This window comes from Helianthus annuus, chromosome 3, assembly GCF_002127325.2.
Source record: "Helianthus annuus cultivar XRQ/B chromosome 3, HanXRQr2.0-SUNRISE, whole genome shotgun sequence".
In the NCBI taxonomy this organism is placed as follows: domain Eukaryota; kingdom Viridiplantae; phylum Streptophyta; class Magnoliopsida; order Asterales; family Asteraceae; genus Helianthus; species Helianthus annuus.
The window spans coordinates 38,557,020-38,564,407 of NC_035435.2; the positions used below are offsets into that span (position 1 = coordinate 38,557,020).

A 7,388-nucleotide genomic window follows, 5' to 3' on the forward strand; every position below is an offset into this window, starting at 1 on the left:
TTGCATTAGACCTAATGCAACTTTTTCAAGGCCTAATGCAACCTTTTCTAAAAGCGTTGCATATACTATTTAAATGCAACCTTTTTAATATGCAACTTTTTAATACTCAAACGCAACTTTTATTTTAATGTAGTTACAAAAATGCAACTTTTTCTACACTTACATGCAACTTTTTATATATGTAAATGTAACCTTTATACGAAAACGCTACCTTATCCTAGACTTAATGCAACCTTTTTATATAATAAATGCAACTTCTATTTACACACATATTATAAAGAATTGACCTTTTTCAAACACTACAATTGCTATCAATTTACCTTTTTATTAACAATAATAACACACATATTATAAAGAATCTTTATGTACTTTAACATATATGTTCAAACTCAAAATAATGTATTCAACACAAAGTTGTCAATTACAATTAATTAAGAGTAACAAAAACCTTCTACACATGTTCAAAACTCTCCACCTCTAAAAGGTAGTTGCTTGAGTGTTTTCTTATGGGTTGTCAATTATATTTCCATGTGGCTTCTAACTTGGCGTTTTTTCCTTTCACGATCCTCTTTAATATCTTTTCGCATTTCATGCTCGGCGTTTTTTCCTTTCACGATCCTCTTTAATATCTTTTCGCATTTCATGCAAATAATTGTTTTAACTTCGACACTAGCTTTGAGTGATTCCATAAGTCCCTTGGAATCATGTATGGTAGGTATATCACAACCATCCACTTTTTTTATCGATTTGTTAATAACGCCTCTACCATAAAGTCAACGGTGTCCGTATGCTCTTTGTTTGTCACAGCCACAAATTAATCCACGGAAGCACTTCCATCTTTTGAAGATAGCCCTTCATTTGTTCCTTAAATATTATTCTGAAGAGAAAAAAGAAACAATTATCAAAAACCGATACTTATGTTTGGAAGTACAAAACTTTAATAAATTAAACGATGGCTAAAACATGACCCATTGAAACTTCGTAGCAAGATTCCAAATGACCAAGTGCTTATAAGTTATTTTAGTTAAACTCTCTCATTCAACTGTGGATAACAAGAAGGTCAACTTAGAGTTGTTGTAAGGTGTTCAAACAAAAACAAAAAGAGGTATATGTGCAGACGTGGGCTGCTATCACAGAACGATGGAGGTGACAAGTTTGACCCATTACAGTTATTCTCTTATTGATGGGTCAAATTGGATTTTATCTTATAGCAAACGGGTCAACCCAATCCAACCCGCCCATTTCGAGCCTTGCTAATAAATAAACCACTTCAACCCTTGTTGATCTTGCCAACCCGCACATCTTGCCACCTATAACTAGTACTTATAATTATGTACCTTTCGGTTCCTTGACAACACGTTTATCAGTATTGCATTCAGTATTTCCAAAACACTCATGAGAAAGTCGGTATATACTTGCAGTGCAACTCACTGAAACAAAGTATCATAATTTAGAAGAATATATAATAAAAAAGTAAAATAGAAGTAATACATGATATGGTTAACTACCAAAACTTCAGGAAGTTGATCATTATCCTTAGGCTTGCATTTTATCATTCTTTAGCTCTTTCCTCTGCTAGTTTTACATATCTGAATATAAGAAGGAATCAAAGGCCTGGAAATGAGTAAATGTTAGGGCTCGTATAACACATAAATGATGAGGAACGGCAAAACTCAAAATTCCAAGATACGGGTACGGCAATAAAAAATATAAAAAAATAAAAATACATTAAATAAATTCCAAAAATACTACATCTTCCAAAGGTAATTAATTATCAATAATCAAATCATTTTCAAATTCCGGTTCATCTAAGGCGCACGTACACTAGAAACCCCCTGAGGCGCGCCTCAGAGTCGTTTTTTGGGTGTTTCGCCTTAAGGCGCGCCTCAAGGCGCACGCCTCAGCCGTTTTTTAAAACCATGTAGAGAATGATATATTCTACAAAATTTGCTCACAAATCCAAATCCAAGAAGTGCTTAAATTATTTTGTCTACACATGATTCCTTAATAAAATTCATATATTATATGAACATGAATAATGTTCATTGAATCCACATCCAAGGTTTGATTGATAGATTTAGTTATTTTAATTGAACTCATTTGGATCAGTATTATAGATTGTACTAAGTAGTTTACAGCCCTAGTTATTTTAGAAAACTAAAACATTGTTTTGGCCTATCAAGTTGCCATTTTATATAAGAAATTTAAGAAATAACCTGTATGACATGGTTCTTGAAGCTAACACCTTCTTTCTCTTTTATGCTTCAGAAAATTAAATTTGTCCCCCTGCATAAAAATACATGTATATTCAAGAGTCATGAAAGTTCTTTTTTTTACTGTGTTCTGTTTTTTTACTTGATTTGAAGAACAGCCAAACCAAGCATCCTTAACAGATCCACCATGCCAAAAGAAACTTTTCATGGAGAAAACTATATATCTCCGCTTGATTCGTAAAACATCAATTATACAATCTTAGTAACTATTCTACAACTTTTAAATGTGTACTATAAACGGCGGTTTACCTGAACCAGAAGAAAAGCGACGCTGATTCACAGTCTGCGGATCGAATCGCCGGCGGCTTCATGGTGTGCAGATCGATTCGCCTATTCTCTGAAGTGTGTAAATTAGGGCAAATTCCAATGGATATTTGGGCGGCACTTCACTTTGGGGTTATGGAGCCAAAATTCCAATCGTAGATATATTTAGAGGAACTTTAGAGGAAAAAGTTCGACTTAAAATAGAAAAAACATAATTAGTTTTTCTTATAAATTAATAATTATTTGATAATAATAACATTATATAATAATGTTTATATATACTCATTTTATCCGTGCAAGGGATGAGCTCGGTACCGGTATCGAAATTCCCAAAAGTAGGTACCGGTACCGGTACCGAATATACCCAGTACGGTTCGGTACCGGTATTTAAGAGTAAACACCGGTACCGAACCAGTAAATACCATACCGGACCGGTACCGAACCGGTGCCTGAAATGTCAAAAGTCGGTACCGAAAATGTACCCTGTTCGATAAATTCGGTACCTTTGCTCATCCTACCGTGCATACCGACCTTAAGATATAACGGATAGAAAATATTTAAAAAATAGACAATAATGACAATTTTCTCCATTACTATTAGTGTATCAATTTTCCTACAAAAATATATTTTTTTAAATTTCATTGGATCGACAGGTTATTTTTCTAAAAAGATCGAAAAGTTTTTTTTACATTCCGAGAAAAATTTATCCTACCATTTATTTTATTAAAAAAATATTATATGAGTATCAAACATCACCAAAATAACAATAAAAGTTCTTTACTATTTACTATAAAAATATTCTGCGTTTTTTTTTTTTTTTTTTTTTTGTCACTAATTGAATTATGCAACCTTTTAACACTAGAATTGCATTCAAGTTTTAACAACGCAACTTTTATAACAAAAGTTACAAATTTCAATAAAACATGCAACCTTTAAAGAAAAAGTTGCAATTTTTAGTAAAATATGCAACATTTAAATAAAAAAGTTGCAATTTTAATAATATTTTGTAACTTTTTTGTGAAAAGGTTACATTATATCTTTTAATGCAACCTTTATGTTGAATTAAGTTGCATTAGAGACTGATCAAGACTGAAGAAGTGAAGAAACAGTAATGTCGTGACTCGATAGTCAACTCGTCAACATCTGAGGGGGAGTCTGTTGGTACACTACATCTGTCGACTTCGTCTTGTATCGAGTCTTACATTGTATTGTATTGTTTAGGGCGCGTTTTACAAGAAAACTGAAAATGTATGTAATTAGTGAGCAGGTTTCGCTCATATGGTCATAGGCTAGAGGTTTCGGTTATGTGAACATAGGGGTTTCGCTTATGTGGACAGGTACTTATAAGCGAAACCACAGCAACTATATATAGGTATTCATATGAGCGAAACCAGATCAATTGTCTTGTATTCCATGCCGAAGTGCTGCCGGTGTGATGAACTACGTGTAATCGAGTGTTAATCAATACAATCAGCAGTTTTAGTGAAGAATTAGCTATTTCTAACTCCGTTTCTTGTAATTCCGCACCTGAAACGTAGTTGAACACCTCTAAACGACTCAATCGGGTCAGAACACGATCCTACAATTTCGATATACTACCAAAGCATATTTTGATATGCTTCCAACGTGATACTGTTTTACCAAAGTATAGTTTGATATACTACTAAATCGCATTTTAAGTATATTTTGATATACTTCCAAAGCATAATTGATATGTTCCCAATGTGATATTGTTTACCAAAGCATAGTTTGATATGCTATTTACAAAACCAAAGTATAGTTTGATATACTACCGACTTTGTTATTTCACAAACTAAAGTATATGTTGATATACTACTAAAGCATAGTTGATATGCTATTTTTAAACCAAAGCATAGTTTGATATGCTATTTACAAAACCAAAGTATAGTTTGATATACTACGATTGCTTTCATTCTTAAACCAAAGTATACTTGTGATATACTACCAAATCTAATATTTAAGTAACCAAAGTATATTTTGATATACTATCTGTTTAACTATTTCAAAACTAACGTGTATTTTGATATACTACTTGTCCGATTACCTCAAAACCAAAGTATATTTTTGTATATACTACAAAACTTTCATCAAAACAATTCATTTTTGAAACAAAACTTTTACAAGGATTCATGGCTATTTTTGTAAACATAATTTCTTTTTCTTATGTTATCCAAAGCCATGAATCTAATTCACAAAATCTATGTTACTCACAGACATTTTTATGCTGACGTACCTATTTTCACATATGTTTCAGGTGCTACTATGTGATGATTGTTGATGCATGCTACACATAGGATGGACTCGTGCCTTAGGGACTTTAAAACTTGAAAGACAATTATTTGTATTTATCTGGTTTGTAATAAAACAATGAGTTCATTAATGGAATAAAACAAATATTTAATCACCATCTGTTGTGAAACAATGAGGAACTTCTTTCTCTTTTATGCTTCAGAAAATTAAATTTGTCCCCCTGCATAAAAATACATGTATATTCAAGAGTCATGAAAGTTCTTTTTTTTACTGTGTTCTGTTTTTTTACTTGATTTGAAGAACAGCCAAACCAAGCATCCTTAACAGATCCACCATGCCAAAAGAAACTTTTCATGGAGAAAACTATATATCTCCGCTTGATTCGTAAAACATCAATTATACAATCTTAGTAACTATTCTACAACTTTTAAATGTGTACTATAAACGGCGGTTTACCTGAACCAGAAGAAAAGCGACGCTGATTCACAGTCTGCGGATCGAATCGCCGGCGGCTTCATGGTGTGCAGATCGATTCGCCTATTCTCTGAAGTGTGTAAATTAGGGCAAATTCCAATGGATATTTGGGCGGCACTTCACTTTGGGGTTATGGAGCCAAAATTCCAATCGTAGATATATTTAGAGGAACTTTAGAGGAAAAAGTTCGACTTAAAATAGAAAAAACATAATTAGTTTTTCTTATAAATTAATAATTATTTGATAATAATAACATTATATAATAATGTTTATATATACTCATTTTATCCGTGCAAGGGATGAGCTCGGTACCGGTATCGAAATTCCCAAAAGTAGGTACCGGTACCGAATATACCCAGTACGGTTCGGTACCGGTATTTAAGAGTAAACACCGGTACCGAACCAGTAAATACCATACCGGATCGGTACCGAACCGGTGCCTGAAATGTCAAAAGTCGGTACCGAAAATGTACCCTGTTCGATAAATTCGGTACCTTTGCTCATCCTACCGTGCATACCGACCTTAAGATATAACGGATAGAAAATATTTAAAAAATAGACAATAATGACAATTTTCTCCATTACTATTAGTGTATCAATTTTCCTACAAAAATATATTTTTTTAAATTTCATTGGATCGACAGGTTATTTTTCTAAAAAGATCGAAAAGTTTTTTTTACATTCCGAGAAAAATTTATCCTACCATTTATTTTATTAAAAAAATATTATATGAGTATCAAACATCACCAAAATAACAATAAAAGTTCTTTACTATTTACTATAAAAATATTCTGCGTTTTTTTTTTTTTTTTTTTTTGTCACTAATTGAATTATGCAACCTTTTAACACTAGAATTGCATTCAAGTTTTAACAACGCAACTTTTATAACAAAAGTTACAAATTTCAATAAAACATGCAACCTTTAAAGAAAAAGTTGCAATTTTTAGTAAAATATGCAACATTTAAATAAAAAAGTTGCAATTTTAATAATATTTTGTAACTTTTTTGTGAAAAGGTTACATTATATCTTTTAATGCAACCTTTATGTTGAATTAAGTTGCATTAGAGACTGATCAAGACTGAAGAAGTGAAGAAACAGTAATGTCGTGACTCGATAGTCAACTCGTCAACATCTGAGGGGGAGTCTGTTGGTACACTACATCTGTCGACTTCGTCTTGTATCGAGTCTTACATTGTATTGTATTGTTTAGGGCGCGTTTTACAAGAAAACTGAAAATGTATGTAATTAGTGAGCAGGTTTCGCTCATATGGTCATAGGCTAGAGGTTTCGCTTATGTGAACATAGGGGTTTCGCTTATGTGGACAGGTACTTATAAGCGAAACCACAGCAACTATATATAGGTATTCATATGAGCGAAACCAGATCAATTGTCTTGTATTCCATGCCGAAGTGCTGCCGGTGTGATGAACTACGTGTAATCGAGTGTTAATCAATACAATCAGCAGTTTTAGTGAAGAATTAGCTATTTCTAACTCCGTTTCTTGTAATTCCGCACCTGAAACGTAGTTGAACACCTCTAAACGACTCAATCGGGTCAGAACACGATCCTACAATTTCGATATACTACCAAAGCATATTTTGATATGCTTCCAACGTGATACTGTTTTACCAAAGTATAGTTTGATATACTACTAAATCGCATTTTAAGTATATTTTGATATACTTCCAAAGCATAATTGATATGTTCCCAATGTGATATTGTTTACCAAAGCATAGTTTGATATGCTATTTACAAAACCAAAGTATAGTTTGATATACTACCGACTTTGTTATTTCACAAACTAAAGTATATGTTGATATACTACTAAAGCATAGTTGATATGCTATTTTTAAACCAAAGCATAGTTTGATATGCTATTTACAAAACCAAAGTATAGTTTGATATACTACGATTGCTTTCATTCTTAAACCAAAGTATACTTGTGATATACTACCAAATCTAATATTTAAGTAACCAAAGTATATTTTGATATACTATCTGTTTAACTATTTCAAAACTAACGTGTATTTTGATATACTACTTGTCCGATTACCTCAAAACCAAAGTATATTTTTGTATATACTATAAAACTTTCATCAAAACA

At 32.2% G+C, this 7,388-nt stretch overlaps 1 long non-coding RNA gene across 3 annotated transcripts; it reads right to left on the reverse strand.

Moving 5' to 3' along the window:
- Positions 1–348: 348 nt before the first annotated feature.
- On the reverse strand, positions 349–5,586 carry LOC110878282. Of its 3 annotated transcripts, none has more exons than XR_002557796.2 (7): positions 5,265–5,586; positions 4,964–5,028; positions 2,523–2,731; positions 2,217–2,286; positions 1,509–1,589; positions 1,338–1,430; positions 349–877 (listed from the first exon to the last, which is right to left on the reverse strand). It is a non-coding gene; the product is annotated as an uncharacterized LOC110878282 (long non-coding RNA). The 3 variants fall into 3 exon arrangements; XR_002557795.2 differs by having other exon boundaries at positions 1,509–1,614; positions 5,265–5,585; XR_004888092.1 differs by lacking the exon at positions 4,964–5,028 and having other exon boundaries at positions 1,509–1,614; positions 5,265–5,584.
- Positions 5,587–7,388: the final 1,802 nt, after the last annotated feature.